Source organism: Oryzias melastigma, linkage group LG5 (assembly GCF_002922805.2).
Source record: "Oryzias melastigma strain HK-1 linkage group LG5, ASM292280v2, whole genome shotgun sequence".
Classification (NCBI taxonomy): Eukaryota; Metazoa; Chordata; class Actinopteri; order Beloniformes; family Adrianichthyidae; genus Oryzias; species Oryzias melastigma.
Genome location: NC_050516.1, coordinates 29819648 through 29843972, shown reverse-complemented (window position 1 = coordinate 29843972; position 24325 = coordinate 29819648). Strand labels below are relative to the sequence as shown.

Below are 24325 nucleotides of genomic sequence, written 5' to 3'. Positions count from 1 at the left end.
TCATAATTTTCTTTAACATATTTGGGTAAATCTCATCATTTTAAAGACTGGAATGAAGCAGAAAAGAAATAATCTTTTTTAAATAACATTTTACTTCATCGTTTTGATTAAAAGAACACTAAGAGGTGAACTTTCCCTCTAAAATTATTCTCTTTTTAACGTAAGACGATCATCGTTCTCAAAAAGGAGCTTCAGTGCGGTTCGTGCACGCCTCCCTCTAGAGCCGTTACCATGACAACGTGAAACACTGCATATTAAAACACTTTTGGAAAAAACAATTTACACCTAAAAATACAATAGGATTGGAGTTCTAATAATTTATTTAATATTTGTTTTCATTAAAAGATATGAGAGGGATCAAATGCTCCAAGTGAGCATAAGACGGAAGTAAACATCCGACGCAAAAATGAGATTAACGCAATAATTCGACGGCTTTAGTTACAGATATTTATGAAAGTGTCTTTATTTAACAAATTAGTCATTAATGATACAGTAGAAATATTAGAATTTAAATCTGACCAAATGGATGAGATTATGTGGCCACATAATCGTTCTTTTGGTGCAGGAATCGTCTTCTCAGATCTTTACTTACACTAACAATAAGTTACAATATAATAAATGCTGTATTTACAGGTTTCACTTTACAGATTTTCAGGATAGAGAAGAAATGGAGTGAAAGACATCCTCTAGTGTTTGCAAAGTATGTGATGGGGCCAAAAACAACTAATATTCTAAAAAAAAAAAAAAAATCACAATTTGGCATCAAGTCCAACATTCTGTGATTATAAAAAGACGACAGCCAATTAGCGAACGAGTAGCATCACATGACCATGGCATCCTTTCAGGCTGGTTAGTCGGTCAGGTGCTGCAGGTGAACTTGGTGAGTCTCTAAAGTGTCGCCGGCAGACTTCTATCAATTATTTATTTAACCACGATAATCCCACTGAGATTTCAAACGTCTTTTGCAAGGGAGTCCTGGCCAAGAGGCAGTCGCAGTTGGTTCATACTGTTTTTCAACCTTTTTTGAGTCAAAGTTCACTTTTTCCTTGACAAAAATCATCTCTCCACAATCCAGCAACAATTTTTTTGTAATAATTTAGACAGAAAATCTAGAAGTTGCAGCTGTTTTTCCAAAATGTTGTAATACGTTTTCAATAATATTTTTCAACTTAATTGGTTGAAAATTTGCTCAAGTCGTCGTTTTCCCCTTTATTAATAACTTTATTGATTTACAATTCTATGTGACCTCACCAAAAAACACTAAAATATTATTTCCAGAGAATGATTTATCTATTTTTTTCTATATATATTCATTGAAATGTTTGTGCCAAAGCAACTGTAATTTTTAAACAATTATATCATCACAACATGCTTGTTTTTTTTACACACAAAAGCACATTTATGTTTATGTTCAATTGAAACAACACAAAAAATAAAAGTTTTATTATTTTTTTAGTCTTTTTTTTATTATTTAGTCTTAATACAAAATGTTACTTTAGCAAAAACATTTATTTATTTTTGGGTGAATACATAGTTTTATTTTAGTATCATAGTGCCGAAGTGCTGTCACTTTAACCCAGTGCATTATGGGAGATGCAGTGCAAAAACTGACACTGAGCTTCGTTATTTTGTTCACTTTTTCCACATTCTGACACCGGATCTGGCGGGAAGCTAAACCGCTAAACACGAGCTTCAGCTGTTATTTTTGTTGGAACTGTAAGACTTTATGAGCCAAAAAAGTGAGGATGTGAACAACTTTTGATTGGTCAGGCTGATCACATGATTAAGCCTCCATGAATGATTGGTGGAGACAGTTGTTTTCCAAAAAACAGCTAGCTGTGGCTAACTTGCAGGACTGTCATTCTTATCAAAAAGTCTTTATTGGAATCAAATAAACACAAATAAAAGTATTTTATGGTCTTTCGTGTTCCTAACTATTCAGTGTTTTATCAGGGTCTGTTTGGATGAAAACAGAGATGATCTTCTGGTGATAAAAAAATGTTTTTAGATAATTAAAAATGAATAATTTCCCACGGCACACCTGAAAAACTTTTTCAACAACTGTTGTTGTCTTCATTTTTGGGGTAATAAATATCAAACTAATGAAAAAAGTTTTTCTTTTCATTCTTTATTAGTAATATCAAAAGGAACTTTTATATATTCCATTAAAATTCAGAGCAAACAGGAAAAGCACTCGTGTAAATATCAATATCCCTGACCTATTGTGAGCGGAGTTCTTTAGGTTTCAAGGAAAATGAAGGGAAGTGAGGTTGAAATACCAAACCTTTTGCAATCAAACGGATTCCTCTGTTGATCCAAGAACTTCCCATCTATAGCAAGAAAAAAAGACTTCTTACCGGCCCGCCTTCTCTCAGCAGGTTTTCTATTTGTCTTCATGAGCTACATCCTCAGACAGTTACCGCCCAGTGGGATACATGACATTACGTGGTTTCTAACTGGAAAAACAGCTAACCTTATTGTATGTTACACTTCTCTTAAACTTTTTTTCCCCTGAAATGTATTTTTTAATTCAAATCTATTCATATTTTAATAGTCCTTTAAATTAACCAGATTTTCATAGGCGAAATGTTAAATAGGCAGACATGTGAGACCACAATGAATTAGAAAAGTTACATACTAATAATGCTAGTGTGAATGCTTTTGCTGAAATGTGGCTCAAAATATTACATTTGTAAAGACTGGAAATTCGTAAAAAAAGAAAAAACTATGAAAGAGCACTAAAATTGACCTAAATTTCTGAAAAACTTGTAGTAAAATTGCTTAAAAATCTCTAATACATGCCAATTTTGTAAAAAAAATATTTAGTGTGTTGTTTAAATATGAACTAAACTCCAAATTAGCAACAAAAAAAAGCTAGCTCGTTGCTTAAACACTATCTAAACTCCAACATAGCCTAAAAATCCCCAGTACACTAAATTAGCCCAAAACGTTAGCATGTTGCTAAAATAGACACTAAACTCTAAATTATCCTACAAAAATCTCAGAAGATAACAATTAGCCAAAAACATTAGAATTTTGCTAAGATAAAAGCTATACTCTAAATAAGCATAAAAAACACAGAAGATGCTGAAAAAAAAATGCTAGCACATTCCTTAATTACTAGCTGAACACCAAAATGGCTGAAAATTCCTCAGGAAACCAAGATAGTCAAAAAGTTAGCCTGTTGCTAAAATAAAAGCTAAACTCTAAAATAGCCTATTAAAACCTCAGTAGATAATAAATTAGCCCAAAATGTTAGCATGTTGCTAAAATAGAGGCTAAACTCTAAAATAGCCTTAAAAAAAAAACACAAATTAGCTAAAAACGTTAGCATCCTGCTAAAATATTAGCTAAAAATTACTATAAAAGACGAAAACATAGCCTATGAATATATTTAAAGCCTTGTTGCTAATCTACTTAAAGTTTTGAAATTTGAAGACTCATTCATTTCCAATGGGGCATGTTTTGCTCAATATTTCAAAAACACTAAAAATACTCACAGTCCTGAACAAGCTGAACGTTTTGATTCCAAGTTTGTTGAAATTGCTGTAATTGAGTTTTCAACGTTCAGAAAAGAGCAGGAGAATCACCATAGTGTAACAATAACAGTTCTACCGAGTGGAAAAGTCAGAGAGAAGTGTCTGGTTGCATTGTTTTATTATTAAAATGAAATCCCAGCTGCAGTGGTAGCTTCTATGTCCCTGGGAAGTTTGGATCCTTCTCTGAGAATTTCCAAAAACATTTGGGGAAAGTTCAGAGTCCAGGGTTTCAGTTATCATCTGAAGGATAACTCACAGTCCACATCGGGATGTTTGAGAACGGAGGACCTCGTCGGGTCTCAACAGATAGGAAACTGTAAAAAAAAAAAAAAAAAAAAAAATGACGAGCCAAAAATCATCTGTTTTATAAAACAAACGTAAACTCTGTTTAAATAATATTTCTGATTTCTAAAGTAGCTTGTTCAGCTAGAGGTCAGTGGGTCTGGCCCCCCGCTGCTAAAACATATTTAAACAATGTGAGTTATGCAATGAAACATAATCCAATGTACCGGTACCTCTTGGGTAATCTAATGAACCGTTTTCACCTCTCGGTGTGAAATGTTCCTGAACTCACATCCGTTCTGCCACACAAACACAGTGTAGCAGCACCACACCACAATGGATAAAGCCTGAATACCGGGACACGATGTCTTTGGGTTTTCCTGGAACATTTACAGTTTCCCATTTCAGTTTAGTACCAAAGGTGAACATTGTTTTCCCTTTAAAAACAAAATAATCTTTGATAAAAATCTTTTTTTTTTTCAAATATTTTTTTGTTTTATTAAGAAGTTTAGGAGAATGCAAAAAAAGTTTTAAAATACACAAAAATATCTTGAAGTTTTATGAACATTTTTTCTGACAAAAGTAAAAGTTTTTCTTATGCTACAAGAGTGTCTGTCAAAACAACCCATCCCTCTCATCCCAAAAAGACTGAAACACTTGTAATTTACAATATTTTTTACAAAATAACAAAACTGAAAAATGTAACAAGTAAGAATGTTTGTTTGTTGAAATAGTGTTGAATATGTTTTTAAAAAAGCAGTTTATTTACAACAGGATGTGTCATGAATCAGTCCCATCTCCCCCTCTGGTCTTCAGCTGGAGCTATCTCCTGAGTTCTAGCACTTCCTGGTTCTCCATAATTTCCCATCAGCCCCTGCTATCACTCATATTCAGTCAGAGCACTGAGCCGTGCTGAGTGCGAAGTCTTGTTTGTGCCACTCTGAGCGTTCTCAGCCTGACCTGATCTTCTGTTTCATCTGACCCGGATTCGTCTGCTGCCTGCCCCGACCCTCGCCTGGACCCTGACTACTCTGGTTCTTCTCTGATGCCCTCATTGCCCCTGCCTACCTGACCCGGATTTAGCTTTGTGGAGTTTTAGCCGTGCTTCACACCTGTTGTCCTGTCTGTGCCAAATTAACCTGCTGCACTTGGATCCAGTCGTCTCCCTGTTTGTGACAGGATGAACGTGATCTATTTATTATTCATTTTAGATGTATATTTTGACATAAATAAAAGCATTAAGATGTGATATTTGATATGTGCCATCATTTCATTTGATAAAATAACAAAGAACTTGACCTTTATCATTAAAAATAAGCTATTTTTTCAACAAGTGAAATTTCAAATTAATAAAATCCACAGAATTCTGTATTTAATTTATAATTGAAAAAAATGTGGAGCACTCTAACTAAGCTCCTACCTTCAAAAATAACAGCAAAACTGATTTAGTCAGAAACAAAACAGAAAATTGATTTCTTGGAAAAATAAATCTATAGATTTGATGACTATTGGATCAACTTGTATAAATTATTGGACGTTTAAATCAAGTCCTGAATATAAACACTGACATGCGTATTTAATATGAAAACAAGAAATTTCAAGAGATTTCATTAGCTGAGTTAGTTCTGTGTTTTCCGTTGTTGCATCACAGCATTTCTGAAAGTTTCCACACATTAACCCTGATGGCCACTAGAGGCCGCTATGAGCCACTTTCACATCAGTGGCTTCATTTGGCCTTTTTGCTGAACTTTACACGTGACTCTAAAAGCCACGTTTAGGGTTCCATGACATTCTGTAACACTTTATTTTATATTTTTATTATTTCTGTATTTTTCATAGGATATCTTGTGCATATTAATAAAGACAAAATTAGAATTCACTGTAAAATCCTGAACCTATGATTACTGTGAGGCTGGGTGACCTTCTCACCTGGAGCTTTTGTTCAACTCTTCCCTGAATGGAGGGAAGCAACATATTTCACAAAGAGAGAGTGAGTCAAATTTGCATGATCAGACTGGAACAAAAAAATCAATGAAATTGTGCAACTTGAGTGAAGCTCATGTCTAATGAGACTGGAGAGTTCTAGGCTGATAGGAACAGAGTAGTCCATCAAAATCTCAGGAGCACATTATTTATCCGTGTTTATATTAGGGCTCAGTCGACTTAATCGATTTCTATTCCTTCCATCCAACCAGATTGATCCGTCTGAGGCAAGTTGTTAATCGAATCAACCTTTACCGTTATAAAATTGTTTCAAAATGAAACTAATCAATAACTAGATATATGGCATCACCTGTGATAATGCTAGTGTGAATGCTGCACATCAAATCTGGCTGCTGAAGATGCTAGAGCGATAAACCAAAATGCTGAAACTGATAGCTAGCAAAAAATGCTGAAGCTGAAAGCTTCCTAAAATATTAGCTGAATGGAACATTTGCCAAAAAAAAACTAGGAAAATGTCTAATTTAGCCAAAATCAGCAAAATGTTAAAATATTAGCCAAATCTTGATAATCCTAAAAAATTGTAAAAAATGTTCACATTAGCCAAAACCTGCTAGCATATAGCGAAAATATTAGCTAAACTCCAGATTAGCCTAAAAAAACGGGAAAAATGTCTAAATTAGCCAAAACAGCTAGCATAATGCAAAAATATTAGCTACACTTCAAATTAGCCTAAAAACTGGAAAAAATGTCTAAATTAGCCTAAACAGCTAGCATGTTGTTAAAATATTAGCTATACTCCAGATTAGCCTAAAAACTGGAACATTTTTTGATTTTGCTAATATTTTAGCATATTGCTAAAATATTAGCTAGATTCAAGTTTAGCCTGAAAATTCGGGCCAAAAACGGCTAGCATGTTGCTAAGATAAATGCTAAACTAAAAAAAACAGTAGTTGCGGAACATCTTAAAGTTTGAATTGCGTATAGCTGAAAGTTTATACAGAAGTTCACAAGTTTTAAAGTGCACAAAGTTTTTTAAGGATTTGAGAAATTTGTCATTCATTTCCAACAGGGTATATTTGTTCAATATTAAAAAATAAATAAATAAAGTTTATGAATACTAAAAGTACAAGCAGTTATGTCCTGAATGAGCTGAACGTTTCGATACTAAGATTACTGAAATCATGAATGTGGGATTGAGATTTTAAGTACTAAAAAACGTACAGAAAGAAGCAGAACAATCACTGAAGTGTGAATGCTTTAAAACATTCACACAATAATTGATATTTGAAAACATTATTTGGATTCAGGCATATTAGGTTTTATTTAACTATAAAGTAATCATCACAGCAGAGAAAACTCGTTATTACAGCAAAAATTATCAGTCGGGGGTGTGAGAAAATATTAATTCAAATAAATATCGCAATACTTTATTTGGCGATACTTGTATTGATTAAAAATTCTGCCAAGGCCATATTTAATCAATTATTTAAAATCAAACATGAAGTTGAGTGAAACTTTTGTTTTTTCACTTAAATATTTCCTTAAATTACCAAAATAAAAGCATCATGAACTTGACTGGGTTAAAGCATTTAGTTTATGAGATACAGGTCCAGTGCTTAATGTTATAATCATTAAATAATGTGTATTTTACCATTTTACTTTTGTGAAAAATCTATTAAGATAATTCTTAAGTCATAATTAAAAAAACAGTGAAATATTGTCTAGTACTGTCCTGGATATATCAGGATACGTATCGTATTAAGACATCCTCATGGACTCTCCTAACGGACTTTATTGTAGTTTATTTTTTGAAGACTATTTTAATTATTTAAATGTGTTTAGTTTGTAGTTTTCCTGTTTTGCAGTCATAGATTAATTTGTTAACATGTTTGGTTAGTTTGGATCTCTCATGTGTCCATTATGGTTGGCATCGGTCTATAAAGCTTCCCCAGTGGGCAGGACACTGAACCCCACATTGCTCCTGGTGGGTATAGGCTGGCAGCATGTGTTGGGTAGTGAAGTGTGACTGTAAAGCGCTTTGGACCATCTAAGAAAAAGCGTGATGTAGGCACACGTCATCTACCATTTCTGCTTTTTGGTTTCCTCAGGGTGCGGCCGATCTCTATCTCTACTTTCACGGACTCTAAGACAGACGCTAAGTCCATAAACGTTTTTCTTCTGTGGAACAATTCTGTCTTAAAAGGAACTTCTAAAGATATTGTAAGTAGTTTTCATGATGGTTCAGGGTGATTTGTGTAGCTTTTTGGTGGCACTCTAGGAAAAACTATTTAAAAAAGTATAGAAATGTTACTAAAAAGCAGCTTATGATAAAGTGTATTACAGTTCTCTGTGCTTCTGTTTGGTGCAGTGTGATTCACGTGTTGTTCCTAACTCCCACTCCCCTCCGGAGGAGCGGGAGAGATTTACAATTCCAGGTGGACTGTATGTGCTCCAGCTCTTGGCCGTGGACCACGCCTCTGGCTTGTCATCTCACATATAATAAGACTTTTTTTTTATTTACCAAAAACGTCTCATGATAAAGTTTGACACTGTTCTTTGTGCTTCTGTTTGGTGCAGTGTGATTCATGTGTTGTTCCTCTTGTGTTGATATCAGATTCCAGGTGGATCGTCTGTGCTTCTGTTCTTGGCTGTGGACCACGCCTCTGGCTCATCTTGGCTTTGGAACTCGAACCCACCTCTCCCTCTGTTCTATCTGACTGAAATCTATTCAAATACTTAGTTTTAGAGTTAGATGTGCTAATTCGTCTGTCTGTCCTGTGAGGGGATCTCTCCTTCCTGTGAGCATCTCTAAAGTTTATTCTTTTTTCCTGAACCAGGTCTTTTTTTATGAGTTTATCCTCACCATGTAGGAGGGTCTAAAGACTTGGATAACCAGTTTTATTTAGTCTGTTTAGTTAGTTTAGGAATCAGCTATTGTTTATACTTTATGACACACTTTTTGCTCCCGTACAATCACAGGCATGAAGCCCAATGAGGCATTTTTTTGTGATATTGTTCTATATAAATAAAATTGAATTGAAAAAAAAAAACTTAAAATTACATCAGAAAATGTAAAAAGTAAAATATTAAATTTTTTAATCTCTTGTAGAACTATAACAATGTCAGTCATTTTTAGTTAATATTTTTGTTACCTTTTTGTTGTTTAACAAATACATTTGGTATTAATGTGAAGTTTTGTTGCTGAATTGTCTCTAAAGGTGCTAAACACATAAAACTGTTTAGGAGATCCCTGATGTAGAAATTCTAGTATGTATTATTAAAATATTTAAATAACATTAATTTAAAGCAGTCAAAATGTAAAGGTGGACTCTCTCTGACTATACCTGCTGCTTTTTTTGCGCCAGAAATGGAGTGACGCGCACTGGAAGAGCAGTTTTCTTTGCGCCAGACATGCGTCTGGAGCGGAGGCGCTGAAATCTGAGCACTTCCAAGCGTCAAGGGGGCGGGGGTTCAAGCAGAGGGCGGGGCCAGTGCGACCCCCAGGGAGGGGGGGCCATGGATGGCTTTACAACACCGACCATTTCCTAACGCACACAACGTAGCCGCTTCCAGACGCTCCGAGTGTGCGTAAAAACCGGCAGAACCCCCGCGCGCGCACACAAACTCCTGCAGGTATCTCTCCCAGTGGAAAAGACCGACCCACCGCCGCGAGGACAGCGCCGATCATCTCCACAGACAATTACTGACAGCAGCAGTGGGATTTAAGGAAAAGATCTGCTGGTAAGACGAAGCGACCTGGAATAAGACTGGATGTGTTGGAACGGTTTACTGCGTCGGTCTCCTTTGTGAGGAGACTTTCAGCGAACCTTTGGGTTCCAAAACCTCTCCAAGAAAGGTGAAAGCTTTGGCGTCGCTGCGCAGAGAGCCAGGAGGAGATAGATGACCATGTGCTTCTCTTTTTGTTTGGAAAAGATGGACAGAGCGACTTGTCACGACCATGTGCCTCCGCCAGCAGCGAGTGTCACTGGTTTCCATCTTTAGTTCGTCTCGTGTTGCACGTTTTTTTTTTCTTTTGCGCAGCAGCACCAGAAGTGAGACGTGCCTTTCAACAGGTTATTTAGTGGTGAATGCGCAGCAGGAACAGAGATTCACGGGGTGGATGTTAGATACACGGCGGTGGGAGGTTCATCATGTGTGTTCGACCTGTTATCGGGACATAATGACGCGGATTTCTGGGTAAACCAGCAGGTTACGTGCGGCGCAGGTCATTGTGGCGCTCCAACACCTCACATTACAACCGACCTGACAGGACGCGGGTGCGCAGCGCCTTTGTTGTTGTAGACGACATGAGCTCATGGGGGAGCTGCTTTGGGTTTTCTACGTGTATTCTTTCAGTTTTCTATGATATTTATGACTTTTATGGTCAAGAAATTGTGTTTTTATGAATGTTTCAGAGTTCATGCTTCCATTCGGTCCAGCTTTAATTTAGTTACTGATGGATAAACCCATTTTCTTCACCATAAAGTTTATAACTAACTGTTAAAATAGAGATTCACTCAAATGAAAATTGTATGGAACTATTTAATGAAAATGATATTGTAAGTGGAAACATTTCTTCTCATAAACCAGATATACTTATTAATAAAAACATTTTTTTTATCAAAAATACTCAAATTTTCTGATTTGAAGAGAATTAGAATAAAGAAAAAGTCAAAAAAGCAACTTTTGTACGGAAGCTGAAAACGGCCTGCACTACTTTTTTTTCTGGATCTTTTTCTCTTTATAACGAGATCCACGATCTTGTTATTTATAAGGAGAAAACAAACTTTGTCTTTTCATTATAACGAAATAGTCAAGAACAAAGAAAGAACGGTTTACTCTCTCTTTCCCTCACAGAGACGCAGAGACTTTACTTGTTTAAAGTCTCTTTATTTTGTGGTGAACAACAAAAACAGCAGAAAAAAGTTGTTTTTTAGTTTATTTTTTATGTTTTATGTTCTTTAATTCCGTCTCATGCATCAACTCTCTCCAATTTAGTTTTCTCTTGATAATGAGATATTATGTCTTTATCAAAAGAAAACGCTAAAAGAAATAAAAATACTTTTGTCAACATTATCATCATCTAAAATAATTCAAAGTAAAAGAGCCGCTCCAATAAAAATGATCTTTTTAACATGTTTTTGTGACATTTTCTCACAATGAAGGACAAATATGAAGAAAATTAAGTTTAAAATATATTTTTTGAGTTTTTTCTTTATTGAAATCATTGTGAATCAGGAGCAGATGAAAAAATGCAGCTGTAGAAATATTGTATTTGTTATGTAAAACCTACACAACAATCCACTAGCTCTCCAGCTGCCTATTTGTAGACAAATAGATCCATAAACGTCTTTGTTTTCCTCGTCTGATCTGGATCAAAACTTTATACGTCTGGATAGCTACGATATTGCTAAACATTTTTGTTACACCGTTGATGTTAGTGGGGCTAACGTGTAACCAGATGGATGGCGTTAAGTGGGGGCGGGTTTACTCAGCGACAACAGTCCCGCCCACAACTCAGAGGTCACTTGCTGAAGATCTGCTGAAACTGTTCTAGAAAATTACAGTTTAAAAAAAAATTGTTCTAAAAGTAGCATGTTTATAATGAAAAGACCACTGGGAATAGTTTTACAACAAATCAAAAGAAGATCTGAGTGAGATTTTAATCTCTAAAATAACAAGTTTAGGAGTGTAACAACATATCGACTTACTGATAATCGTATTAATTTACATTCCTACAATCCAACCAGATCGATCTGTCTGGCAAGTAGTTAATTAAATCGACTTTTACCATTATAGAATTGTTTAAAATTAAATAAATTGATAATAATTAATATTGAAAAATATCATTTGGATTGATGTTCTGTGGGTTTATTTTACTATATTTTACTATGTTACTATTTTAGCAACATGCTAACGTTTTTGGCTAATTTGTGATCTACTGAGGTTTTTATAGGCTAAGTTAGAGTTTAGCTTCTATTTTAGCAACAGGCTAACGTTTTTGACTAAATTAATTTACTGATGAATTTTAGACTATTTTGGAGTTTTGTTAGTTTTTAAGCAACAAGCTAACTTTTTTTTTTTTGCTAATTTGGCATCTACTAAGGTTTTTTATGCCAAATTTGGAGTTTAGCTAATCTTTTAGCAACATGCTAACGTTTTTGACTAAATTAATTTACTTATGAATTTTAGACTATTTTGTACGACGGAGTATTAGGGCCACCAAAAAGAAAAAAAAAGTAATATTACGACTTTTTTTCTCGTAAATTTACGACTTTTAATCTCGTAAATTTACGAGAAAAAAGTCGTAACTGCTAAATTACGAGAATAAAGTAGTATATTTATGACTTTAAAAGTCATAGGCTTATATTTACGACTTTTAATCTCGTAAATTTACGAGAAAAAAACTCGTAAATTTACGAGATTAAAAGTTGTAAATTTACGAGAAAAAAGTCGTAAATTTACGAGATTAAAAGTTGTAAATTTACGAGAAAAAAAGTCGTGGTATTACTCGAAAATCTACGAGATTTAAAGTCGTAAATTAATGAGAAACAAACCCAAATGAGTCTGTTTATCAGAGCCGACGTGGAGTATCTTGTGAAGATTTATTTCCAGATCGGTGTTAAAAACAAAGAAATTCTGAACCTTATGGCGATTCAGAATCAAATTATTTCCTGGTTCGGTGTCGGTAGTGTGGAGTTTGATATGTAAATAAAGAGCTCAGAATAATGCATGTTTATCAGGTCCGTCACTTTATTTTGCCTTTCCCTTCCCAGAAGCCTTTTCGCCACCTTACGTCACATGACAACCAAAGGAGAATGTAAACAGAGCTCCGGACCTCCCCGTCTCCAAATGAAACGTCCCGTCTCAACACAAAACAACACTGAGAAATGACAACTGTCTGTTACATTAGCACAAGAACATTGAAAATTCAGAAAACGAGTCCTCTTCAGACGGAAGCATCACAGAGTTGGAGGAGATCTGGTCTGTCGCGGAGGAAGAAATGACTGGAAGTGAACAGCTGCGCGGATATCGACGGCTTCGTCAACGTAATCTGCAGAGATCCTGCAAGCCACCATCAACGAATAAAACATTAATAAACTGTAAATCAAATAAAGAAACTTCCAAACACTTTAAATATTTTAAACATTCAGTTTACCTGATGAAATCCACGACGTTTTTCACATTTTGGTCGGCCTGCTTCAGCGCACGGCATAAATTCGCTGGACTGTAGGCTCCCCTCGACTTCAATATATTTACGAGGAAAAAAGTCATAGATTTACGAGAAAAAAACTCGTTAATTTACGTGAAAAACTCGTTAATTTACAAGATTAAAAGTCGTAATATTACTTTTTTTTTTTTTTTGGTGGCCCTAATACTCCGTCGTAATTTTGGAATTTTGCTAGTTTTTAAGCAACAAGCTAACTTTCTTATTTTATTTTTTTGCTAATTTGCCATCTCCTAAGGTTTTTAGAGCTAATTTGGAGTTTAGCATATATTTAAGCAACACACTAAATATTTTTTGTAAAAGTTGACATGTATTAGGGATTTTTAAGCAATTCTACTGGAAACTTTTCAGAAATGTAGGTCAACTTCAGTGCTCTTAAATAGGTCTTTAACCAAATCTGATTGTTAACCACAAATTATGATACAAATCGTAAATAAAAAGAATCGTTAAACCCTTTCATTCTCGTCTTTTTCTTCTAGATGTGCAACTCGGCTGTTATATTAATTCAACAATTTTTTCATATTTGTGCAGTGAGCGTGCCGTAAATAGACAACCTAAAAAAAAGTATTATGTATAAAAACAAAGAAAAAGCAGATGTCAGTGAAAGCAAATCTCCCTCCGTTGTTTTCTCGGCTCCTCGTGTCTCCTCGTCTCCTGTCATGAGATCTCCTGTGAATCGGTGACGTGCAAAACTTTATTTTCATAAGTTCCTGCAAAGCCAGCATGAGCCTTTGACTCTTTTCTGTGATATTCGGGTGAAAAGGATACCGCTAAGGTCAACCTAGAAGTTTCCCTGAGCAGCAGGGACTCACATGGGATCTCTGCAGGTTTGTTCACGTCCTAGACTCGTATTGACACAACAGACAGTCATTTGATCGACTGCTTTGTCATGGATATTAACTAAACATAAAACTGACAGTTTCAGTCCGCCTGTAAACATTGTAATCAACTAACTGGCTGTTTTACTTAGTTGTTTTTTGTCATAATTAAAACAGTCGAAATGAAAGTGTAATACCACTGTGTTTTAGAGCCAACAGTCTGTGGATATATACAAAAAAACACATTTACAAATAAAAGATTTTGGGATGTAAACAGACAATAATCCAGAATGAACCTCTATCCCCGGCGGTGTTTACTTTTTGATGTTACTCCCCACTTAAACGCCCAAATATGGACTTTCCTGTCCAGTTTGGTGTAGGATGAACAAATAAGCCCCGCAAACGATCGTGACCTCAGCTGCTGCCGTGATCACAGGCAGCGCCGGTCAGGTGGGCAGCGTTAACGTCAATGTTTTATCCTGGTGGAACACAGCCAGCGGCTCCTCAGTCACACAGAGGAAACCCGTGGACGTCTATATCTGACCCTGCCAAGGTGTTAGATGTCAGCCACTCCACAGGTTATTATTATCCTGTAATCTGTGTGGGGGGCCTTATAGATTCATGGAAGGTTAACTATTTTACTGAGGCTCATTAAAAATGACTTTAATCCAGAGATTCGCTGTGTAATTGAGGATAGAAATGACTAGAAATGTTACATTACCTTTGATATTGCTAGTGTGAATGCTTTGTGTTAAAAGTAGTCACTGAAGATGCTGAAGGGATTTGCTGAAAATGCAAAAACTATTTGCAAAATGTTACATTTGCTAAAAGACTAGAAATGTTGTTAAAGAACTATGAAATAAGTTGATCTAAATTTCTGAAAAATTAGTAGAAAAATTACTTAAAAATCCCTAATACATGCCAACTTTGCAAAAATATTTAGTGTGTTGCTTAAATTTGAGCTTAACTCCAAATTAGCCCCAAAAACCTCAGTAGATGCCAAATTAGCCAAAAAAGCTAGCATGTTGCTTAATATTAGCTAAACTTCAAAATTACCTAAAATTCCTCAGTAAACTAAATTACTCAAAGATTGTTAGCCTGTTGCTAGATTAGAAGCTAACTCTATTAAATCCTAAGTAGATGATAATTTCACCAAAAACCTTAGGATATTTCTGAAACATTAGCTAAACTTTAAATTAGCATAAAAACCTTAGTAGACGCTTAATTAGCCAAAAAAGCTAGCTCATTGCTTAAATACTAGCTAAACTCAAAAATAGCCAAAAATTCCTCAGTAAACTAAAGTCGTCAAAAACATTAGCCTGTTGCTAAAATCGAAGCTAAACTCTAAAATAACCTATTAAAACCTAGGTAGATTACAAATTAGCCAAAAAAGTTTAGCATGTTACTAAAATATTAGCTAAACTCTAAATTAGAATAAAAACCTTACTAGATGCTCAATTAGCCATAAAAGCCAGCACATTGCTTAAATACTAGCTAAACTCAAAAATAGCCAAAAATTCCTCAGTAAACTAAATTACTCAAAGATTGTTAGCCTGTTGCTAAATTAGAAGCTAAACTCTATTAAATCCTCAGTAAATAATAATTTAGCCAAAAACGTTAGCAAATTTCTGAAGTAATAGCTAAACTTTAAATTAGCATAAAAAACCTTAGTAAATATTTAATTAGACAAAAAAAAGCTAGCTCATTGCTTAAATACTAGCTAAACGCAAAAATAGCCAAAAATTCCTCAGTAAACTAAAGTCGTCAAAAACATTAGCCTGTTGCTAAAATCGAAGCTAAACTCTAAAATAACCTATTTAAAACCTAGGTAGATTACAAATTGGCCAAAAAAGTTTAGCATGTTACTAAAATATTAGCTAAACTCTAAATTAGCATAAAAACCTTACTAGATGCTCAATTAGCCATAAAAGCCAGCACGTTGCTTAAATACTAGCTAAACTCAAAAATAGCCAAAAATTCCTCAGTAAACTAAATTACTCAAAGATTGTTAGCCTGTTGCTAAATTAGAAGCTAAACTCTATTAAATCCTCATTAAATAAAAATCTAGCCAAAAACGTTAGCATATTTCTGAAATAATAGATAAACTTTAAATTAGCATAAAAAACCTTAGTAGATACTTAATTAGACAAAAAAAGCTAGCACGTTGCTTAAATACTAGCTAAACGCAAAAATAGCCAAACATTTTTTAGTAAACTAAATTAGTCAATAACATTAGCCCGTTGCTAAAATCGAAGCTAAACTCTAAAATAACCTATTAAAACCTAGGTAGATTACAAATTAGCCAAAAACGTTAGCATGTTACTACAATATTAGCTAAACTCTAAATAAGCATAAAAACCTTACTAGATGCTCAATTAGCCATAAAAGCCAGCACGTTGCTTAAATACTAGCTAAACTCAAAAATAGCAAAAAATTCCTCAGTAAACTAAAGTCGTCAAAAACATTAGCCTGTTGCTAAAATAGAAGCTAAACTCTAAACTGGCCTATAAACCCCAGTAATTAGCCCAAAACGTTAGCTTGTTGCTAAAATTTTATGCAATTTACAATTTTTTAAAAGCAATTACTATAAAATATTGAAACATTTTTTATTGCAATTGTTGTGAATTAGGAGCAGATGAAAAAATGCCGTCGGAAAAGCCTTGTAGATGTTCCTTAGAAAATGACTGTATTTATTAAGAAGAATATACAACTTTTGGGCCACAAGCTCTATGCTCCGCTCCCTTCTGATGCGCCTAGACGACTAGATCCACAATCGTCATTCTTTTGCTCTTCTAAGCTGCCATTGGTTGGGATTGTGAGGACCTGTAAGCTAGCAGTAGAGCATGTAAACAGAGCTCTCCAATATGGGTGATTAGAAGGGTGGAGGTGGTGGAGGTGGGCTAGCATCCTGTCAACAATTCTGCCCACAACTCAGAAGTGATTTTCTAAAGATCTGCAACCACTCTTTTTAATTTCTCTGCAGAAACTATGTCCTAGAAAACAACAATTGAAAAAAATGCCTAAAAACTGCATAATTTTTGAAAGTATGGCTGTAAAGAGGCAATTTACTTCATATGGCTATTCCTTCTTCAGCTCAAATATTCCAGGAAACTAAGATATTTGGGTTTGTAGTGACGTAGAACAGTTGTACTGTCAACACCTGGAATGACATGAATGTGCTGCATGTTCTCTGGGACTTTCTTATGTCATATAATTCCATCTAACCTGTTGGGTTAGGGTCATCATGTGGCTAAACTGGTTACACTGCTGTGTGCTTGTAAATAGTTTCCCTACAAACACGCTAATTTTTCTGCAATGTAAAAATAATAATGGCTGGTAATGGTGCTGGTTTGTCACACCTAATGCTTAGTAAGGATTCACACTAAAGCGATCCTCCGTCTCCTTTCCGTACATTTTTTGACATGTAAAAACTCAATCACACTGTCAGCAGTTTAATTTATCTAGTATCTAAATGTTTATCTCATTCAGGACTTCATAGAGTTTGAAATATTGAGCAAATTATTCCCCATATGAAATGAATAAGAAATAGCTCAAATCCTTCAAAAACTTTGGCGACTTTAAAACTTGTGAAGTACATTTTTTAGGATAATTTGGCATCTAGTTTAAGTTTAAAGGCAAATTTGGAATTTAGCTAATATGTTAGCATTATGCTAGGTGTTTTGGGAAAAATTGAAAATTTTCAAGTTATTTAGGCAAATTGGAGTTTAGCTAATATGTTAGCATTATGTTAGATGTTTTTGTCTAATTTAGACATTTTTCCAGGTTTTTTAAAGCTTTATTTGGAGTTGAGCCAATATGTTAGCATTTGGCAAATTGGAGTTTGGCTAATACGTTAGCATTATGCTAGCTGTTTTAGGAAAAAAAATAAGTTTTCAAGTTCTAAAGGCAAATTTTTAGTTTAGCTAATATCTTAGCATTATGCTAGCTATTCTATAAAAGATTAAAATTTTTCAAATTATTTAGGCAAATTTGGAGTTTAGCTAATATGTTAGCATTATGCTAACTGTTTTGGTCTATTTTAGACCCATTTCCAGGTTTTTTAAAGACAAATGGGGAGTTTAGCTAATATGTTAGCATTATGCTAACTGTTTTGGTCTATTTTAGACCCGTTTCCAGGTTTTTTAAAGACAAATTTGGAGTTTAGCTAATATGTTAGCATTATGCTAACTGTTTTGGTCTATTTTAGACCCATTTCCAGGTTTTTTAAAGACAAATGTGGAGTTTAGCTAATATGTTAGCATTATGCTAATTGTTTTGGTCTATTTTAGACCCGTTTCCAGGTTTTTTAAAGACAAATTTGGAGTTTCGCTAATATTTTAGCATTATGCTAACTGTTTTGGTCTATTTTAGACCCATTTCCAGGTTTTTTAAAGACAAGTTTAGAGTTTAGCTAATATGTTAGCATAATGCTAGCTGTTTTAGGAACAATTTACATTTTTCAAGTTTTTTTGGAAAATCTGGAGTTTAGCTAATGTTTTAACAATCTGTTAAACAAGCTGTTTGGGCAAAATTAGACATTTTTCCAGCTTTTTTGGCTAAACTGATTATCAGCTCTGGCATCTTTAGTGACCACTTTCAGCTTACAGCATTCACACTTGCATTATCGGTGGTAATGCTAAATATCTAGTTATATTTAAGATTTCAGTTTTTTAAGCAGCTATCTGATTATTACATAGGTGTAGTAAGTGTTTTCTTTTTGAAAATGACATCATTCATTTATTTATTTTATATTTGATAGTTATAGAATATACTAATGTTGGTATTTTTCCATTTTTATGTTTAGTAAATGAGATTTTTCCTTCATCTTCTTTCCTGTTTAATGAAAAGATAAAAAAATATTAATAACCTGTGTTGCATTAATGTTGACGCAAAAGCAACTGCTGAGGTTAATATAATGGCTCTGACTCATGGTCATAAAGCGCTGCCTCTCAATGCTTTAGGGGGATTTGGGGGGGAGTTTGCTCAACACCTGTCATAAAGGTCTTTAAATGAACTAAAAAAAACATTCTATTTTACAGCTGCTCCGCTAACCATCATCCTTTAATTTACAGCTGACCTCGTTGTTCTTCACTGAATCCATGTTTGCTCCTTTACTTTATCGGCTTCCTAGAGCTATATACATTTAATGAATCGTAGCTTTGCTTCCTGTGTGTGCTGATATGGATACTTTGGATTTTATGGGCGTTTGAACAGTTCCGTCTGTCAGAAAGAGTTTGATGACTGAGGAGAAGGAGGGTGATGGTGTGTCCCAGCTGTTGAGGATGTGCTGCTCCGGTTCTCTGTGGTGGACTTGGCAGTGAAGATTCTATTTTTGATGATTTCTGAGGATTTTTTTTGTTTAGTCTAGCTTAATTTTTAAACTACGGTGGCCCTGAAGTGCAAAAACACTGAAGATCACAACAATTAAAAAAGGAAAACAAATAATAGAAAACTTTACATTTGAGAAATCGACGAAAAAATATAGAAACCTAATGAGAATTCCTAAGAAATGAAACTAAATGAAACAATTCGGAAAATGAAAATAATTCCCAGAAATAAAATGAAATGTTAAAAATGGAAAAAAAAAGTTTCTGTAAAAAATAAAAAATATTTCAGAAAAAAATTAAACAAAAGAAGAAACCAGAAATGGGACATTGCTGACTTTTGTCTATTATTTCAACCAAAATGTAATTAGTGTGAAGTGATTCTGAACATTCTCGGAACTAATCATAAAACTTTAGAAGTATGCAGACCTTTAAGACACATTTGAAAAAAGCTCAAACATCTTCATCCAATCACTGATGCCCCACAGTCCCTCCTTTTTTAGTTTCTTAGTGTTTCATTTGGATATCTAGACATTTTTTGGTTTTCCAAAACGTATTATGTCATTTAACTTTTTTTTTTTTTAAATTGTGATCTGGTTTATGGAATTTTGTCTTGATTTCTAATATTTAATGGGTTTTTTTAATCATTTATTTGGATTTTTTAATTGTAATTGTGATCTCTAATAAATGTTTTTGCATAGAGTAATTTTTTGTATGATTTGGACTTAAGGGCCACCGTATAAAACATTAGTTTGCATATTAACTTTATAGAAACTAAAATAAAATAAAAAAACTGAAATGGTTTATTGTTAACTTATTGTTTCATACTAGTGCTGCCACAAACAATTATTTTAATAGTCGACTAATCACCGATTATTTTTCTGACTAATCTGGTCATGCACAAACTGGATGTAAAGCACACATCTTAGCCATCATTAGCTTTAATCTAAAAAAAAAATGAGATATATAGAATTATCTGCAATAATGCTAGTGTGAATGCTGTAAGCTGAATTTGGCCGCTGATGATAGTGCTGATAGCTGAAGATGCTGAATTCGGTGGCTGAAATCACTGAAGCTAATAGCTAAAAATCGTTGAAGCTAATAGCTGATGGCAAGCTAAAAAATTAGTTAAATGCGAAATTAGCCAAAAAAAGAAAAAAAAAGCCTAAGTTAGCAAAAACAGCTAGCATCCAGCTGAAATATTAACTAAACTCCAAAATAGGCAAAAAAAACTGAAACAAAAATCCTAAATTAGCCAAAATCGCTAGCATATAGCGGAAATATTAGCTAAACTCTAAATTAGCCTAAAAAGCTGAAAAAAATCCTAAATTAGCCAAAATAGCTAGCATGTAGCTGAAATATTAGCTAAATTCTAAATTAGCCCAAAAAACTGAAAAAATCCTAAATTTGCCAAAACAGCTAGCATGTAGCTGAAATATTAGCTAAACTCTAAACTAGCCTATAACTGAAAAAACCCTAAATTAGCCAAAACAGCTAGCGTGTTGCTGAAATATTAGCTAAACTCGAAATTAGCCTAAAAAACTGAAAAAAATCCTAAATTAGCCAAAACAGCTAGCATGTAACTGAAATACTAGCTAAACTCTAAACTAGCCTATAACTGAAAAAATCCTAAATTAGCCAAAACAGCTAGCATGTAGCTGAAATATTAGCTAAACTCTAAATTAGCCTAAAAAGCTGAAAAAAATCCTAAATTAGCCAAAATAGCTAGCATGTAACTGAAATACTAGCTAAACTCTAAATTAGCCTATAACTGAAAAAATCCTAAATTAGCCAAAACAGCTAGCATGTAGCTGAAATATTAGCTAAACTCTAAATTAGCCTAAAAAACTGAAAAAATCCTAAATTAGCCAAAATAGCTAGTATGTTGCTGAAATATTAGCTAAACTCTAAATTAGCCCATAACTGAACAAATCATAAATTAGCCAATACAGCTAGCATGTAGCTGAAATATTAGCTAAATTCTAAATTAGCCTAAAAAATGAAAAAATCCTAAATATTTCAAAATAGCTAGCATGTAGCTGAAATATTAGCTAAACTCTAAACTAGCTTATAACTGAACAAATCCTAAATTAGCCAAAACAGCTAGCTTATTGCTGAAATATTAGCTAAACCTCAAAATACTCTAAAAAACCTTAATAAATGCCAAAATATTTTAAAAAGCTAGCATGATGCTATTATAACTTTCAACTTTACTACACTCTGACTCCATATATTTAAAGTAACGATTAATCGAATATTAAATTAGTTGTCGACTATCTTAAAAGTCGATTATTCGACTAATCGTTGCAGCCCTATTTCATACATATACAACCTTCTTGGTGTTTTGATTGATGACGTGATTTTTTGGTTGCTTTTCCACTCGTCGTCTCTCAGGTGTTGGATTACAGACACGGGGCGTGAGCATGTGTTGTCCCGAGCCCCGCGGGGCTGAGGATGAGCTGGTGCTGCCAGGCGCTCTTGACCTTCCTCGTTGCGTTTTGTCATCTCCTCGTGCCAACAGTTCCTTTTTTGTGTTGCCTTGTTTCCATTTCCAACCATCACAACATCAGATGGAAAAATGAGGAAATCAAAATCCTGTTGCTGGTTTATTTGTTTCTCATTTTATTGTTTAAATGCTTTTATTTTTGAAACAACATAATAGTTTAGTAATTATTTAAACTAATTAATTATTTAAACAAAACTTCCTGTACGGCGATTTTTCCCTTTTTATAATTATACAAAAAAAATATTTTGCTTAATAAAAAACAGTTTTATTTAATTGACTTGAAGCAAAAATAATAATAAAAAAACTGAGTATCTCAAATGCGTAGTTTAATTTTTTATTTAAACTGTGTAACCTAATAATATCCACAGAACACTAAATATTTAATCTATATTCTACATTTTCATTTTCCGAATTTTGTATTGTGCAGTGAAACATCAATTTCAACACATTTATCCTGTCAAATATGATAATATTCTATTAAAAATGACTTCACATTTTGTTTACAATGTTTGTTTTTTTTAATCGTTATAGAAAAATAGAATAAAAATTATGTTGTTTTGTCAGTTCTTTGACACACTTCAGCTGTGACTCAGCAAAAGTTGGATCTAAAAATTAGTTTTTAAAGTAAAATTGATAAAGAAAAGCAGATTCATTCCTGTAGTTCATTAAAACAAAAACTAACAGCTTATTAAAATATCATTACTTACATCATTCATTTTTTTTGTTGTATCTTCTATTTTTTTTTTTTTTACAGTGAGAGGTACAAATAAATCTAAAAAATCTTCCATTTATATCTTCAGAAAAGCACATTTTAGTTTGTGTTTTTCTGTTTGTTTTCTCCATGCACTATTTTTTATTCATTTTCCTCATGACTAAATGATGATAAGTTTACCATGACACATACATGACAAAATGTTACAAAAAGAGTTAGAAAATAGGAAAAAGGAAGTAAAAGAAGAAAAAATAATAAAAAAACAAACTTGCTTTTAGTGCATGGAAGTGCTGTTAGCTGATTGTGAGTTTTTGTGTATTTTGTAAAATATAGAAATGTATTTCTTCTGATTTTACTACTTTTGTGTCCTATAAAAACGTCTTTTTAGTGCAGTTTGCTGCAATAATATCAGTTGCATCAAAGACCACATCAATAAAAGGTTTGTAAAGCGCTGGTACCTCTATTAATAAAACTGCACTCAAAATAGCGGCTTATGTTTTCTGTTGTCAAACTCCCGACGGCGAATTAAATTAATGATATTTTGGAAAATGTTCAGCATATCGATTTCCCTCTTGGAAAGACCTCTATTTATAAAACATTCTCAGACTATGAGCAAAGTAAAAAAAAAAATAAAAAATGTTTTTATATTGAATACGTGTAGTTTTATTGACATTAAAAATGTAAGATTAATGTCAAACAAGTCAATTTAATTAAGAACTTTATTGTTATTATACATTTTACAACGAAATTGAGTGCAGTGCAGTTCTCTTCTGGTGCATTTTTTAATAAATAAGTATTAAAAATAAATCAGACACGCCCATCCAATGAATGTCTCCAATGTAAACAGTTAAAAAAGTTGGTAACACTTTATAAAAGATTCTTTAACAAGCTTTATTAACACATTAACAAACATTATTGATGTGTTAATAGTGTTAGTAAGACATTTATTAGTACAATAAGGTTTATAAACATACTTAATAAGATTCATTAATATCTAAAGTGAGACTGTATAATTCTTATTGTTTTAGGATTAGTTTTATTATTGGCTCCTGATGGGAGTCTGGGAGGAGGAAAAATGGGCAGATCACTAAAAAATATGGATGAAGATCAAGAAAGTTGTCGAAAAGCTGTGAGATTTGAAAATATATAAATGAGCTGCAGACTTGGTTATTCAAAATGTTAAATACATCAACCGATTGTTGTCAGTGGGTCTGGAGAGTACGGTGGCCAAGAACCGCCATTGCAGCAGAAAAGTGATTGCAGCAAAAATAAAAATGATAGTTGAAAACACTATAGCTGATAGCCAGCTAAAATGTTAGTTTAACTAAAGTCCAAAGTAGCCTAAAAATGAAAAAGCCCATGTTAGCCAAAATAACTAACATGCAGCTGAAATTTTAGCTAAACTCTAAATAAGCAAAAAAAAAAAAAAATCCTAAATTGACCAAAACAGCTAGCACGTAACAGAAATATTAGCTAAACTCTAAATTTGCCTAAAAAAATAAAGATTAAGTTAGCCAAAAATAGCTTGCATGTAGATGAAATATTGACTAAACTCTAAGCTTTCTTCTTTGCATCCATTTTTTTTGTTCGCAGTTACTTGTTGCGATTGCTTTTTTGTTTGCAAATTTTTTATTTTTTTTTATTTTACGTAGTTTCTTTTCTTGTTCGCAGTTACTTTTTTTTATTTTTGCTGCGATTGCGTTTTTGTTTGAAATTTTTGTTCTTGTTTTATTTTCGCAGTTTTTTTTGTTTGCTGTTACTTTTTAATTTTTGCTGCGATTGTTTTTTGTCTGAATTTTTTTCTTTTAGCACAGTTTCTTTTTTTGCTGTTACTATTTTATTTTGCTGCAATTGCTTTTTTGTTTGCATTTTTTTTCCTTTTTTACTTCTTTTGCACAGTTTCTTTTTTTTTGTTGGCTGTTTCTTTTTTTTGTTTGCTGTTTCTTTTTTTGTTGGCTGTTTCTTTTTTGCT

General features: G+C 33.5%; 1 protein-coding gene and 2 long non-coding RNA genes across 4 annotated transcripts in view; 1 reads left to right on the top strand and 2 right to left on the bottom strand.

Annotated features, from left to right (window-relative positions):
• Window positions 1-1546: 1546 nt before the first annotated feature.
• LOC112144651 lies at window positions 1547-21789 on the bottom strand. Its single transcript, XR_002918936.2, has 3 exons — window positions 21468-21789; window positions 3501-3853; window positions 1547-2330 (listed from the first exon to the last, which is right to left on the bottom strand). It is a non-coding gene; the product is annotated as an uncharacterized LOC112144651 (long non-coding RNA).
• Window positions 9263-24325, top strand: part of slc38a3b (solute carrier family 38 member 3b) — a 46920-nt gene continuing 31857 nt past the window's right edge. Inside the window, exon 1 of one of the 2 annotated variants that reach the window (XM_024269299.2) lies at window positions 9263-9506. The gene's annotated coding sequence lies outside the window, so the exon portion shown is untranslated. The remainder of the gene's footprint in view (window positions 9507-24325) is intronic. The other variant, XM_024269298.2, reaches the window with a different exon arrangement.
• Window positions 12499-13073, bottom strand: LOC112144652. The gene is made up of 2 exons (XR_002918937.2): window positions 12925-13073; window positions 12499-12830 (listed from the first exon to the last, which is right to left on the bottom strand). It is a non-coding gene; the product is annotated as an uncharacterized LOC112144652 (long non-coding RNA).